General features: G+C 35.9%; 1 long non-coding RNA gene across 1 annotated transcript; it reads left to right on the top strand.

The window, feature by feature from the left end:
- On the top strand, nt 1–834 carry LOC111377898. Its single transcript, XR_002699789.1, has 2 exons — nt 1–68; nt 474–834. It is a non-coding gene; the product is annotated as an uncharacterized LOC111377898 (long non-coding RNA).
- Nucleotides 835–1,410: the final 576 nt, after the last annotated feature.

The following is a 1,410-nucleotide window of genomic DNA, read 5'->3' on the forward strand; positions in this document are numbered from 1 at the left end:
ACAAGGACAGCACATTGATCATGCAACTTCTTCGAGACAATCTGACTCTTTGGACTTCTGATATAACGGTATATCCCAAAACCTCCACAAATTTTCCGCATCACTTTCTTACTCTATCTCCCATGAGATTTCCTCATTCATATAAACTCTTCCTTCTCTGGGTTTCATGCGCTGCCACGATATTATTCCATTTTAATGCGAAGCATACAACTTCTAATGGATTACGTTTGTTATATTCCATTTTAACTCTCAACATTTGTGTTTTTGAGAAGTAGATTAGTTCCTCTTAGAACGAATTGATCATGTACTCCAACTCATCATAAACCAAAGCTTCTAAGACATTACTTGTTCATAATGTTTTCTTACCCGGACATTATATGGATTGAATTTGGATTAGTTCCTTAAAACATTTATATATATCATGCCACTTTACTTATAATTCTGCAATTTGTGTTTATTTGTTTTGCTATCAGGATGATGCTGGGGACGAGATCAAGGACACTTCAAAACCCGAATCTGGTGAGGAACAGCAGTGACAGTAGCGTTGTAGAGTTGTGAGCACCATTTGTTGTTCTACCATTGAATTTCTTCTGTTGTAGCAAGACTTGAGGGATTTGGTATGTCGAGTGCAGTAGTCCCTTGAATCTTGAAACGTTTTTTGTTATAAGAACATAGAGTCAGTTATAAGGCGTGCAAACTTATTTATTTGTCATGTTTTATTATTATTTTTTTATTTGTACTCTATTTGTTGGTCGCACTAAGCAATATGTATTGAATTGGAGGATCAAATTTATTTTGCAAGTTTTATGATTTCTGTAGTACATCATTTGGATTCAAGCCTTGTTAAAAGTTAAAGTTGAAGAGAACCAAAGAAACAAACACTTGAGAAGAGTCAAATAGCATTGCAATTTGCCATTTTTGGCCACTCCAGTATCTTTTTTATCCATTGCCAATGCATGTTACATCAGCCAATTACATGGGTTCTTGTCTTTTGTAGAACCGATGCCTATACATAAGTGGTGCACATGTGCATGCACGATTCAGTGACAAGTGGCGTACTTGCACTTCAAAATGACATCAACCGTGTAAACGAAAATCGACGTCAAAGCATGTTTTTACGTGTATATATGTACATATAACATTATATAAAAGTTATCCTTACATGGTATCAATAAACAAATTACCTAGCATGCTGCTTATCTATATCGTCAGATAGAGGGGAGGTTCAATAATAGGAAGTAAATGATAGATTCCCAGCTACTTGGACTGAAATCAGCACTCAATTTGCAAAAAATTGAACGATTTATTAATGAGAGTAGATGGAAGCAAAAAAAGATACAAATTCAAGGCTATTAGAGAGGCCCTGTCTCTCCCCCAATACTCCAACAGAATAACCAATGCCCCCGTCGC

The sequence above is a fragment of the Olea europaea genome, unplaced genomic scaffold, assembly GCF_002742605.1.
Source record: "Olea europaea var. sylvestris unplaced genomic scaffold, O_europaea_v1 scaffold1741, whole genome shotgun sequence".
NCBI lineage: Eukaryota > Viridiplantae > Streptophyta > Magnoliopsida > Lamiales > Oleaceae > Olea > Olea europaea.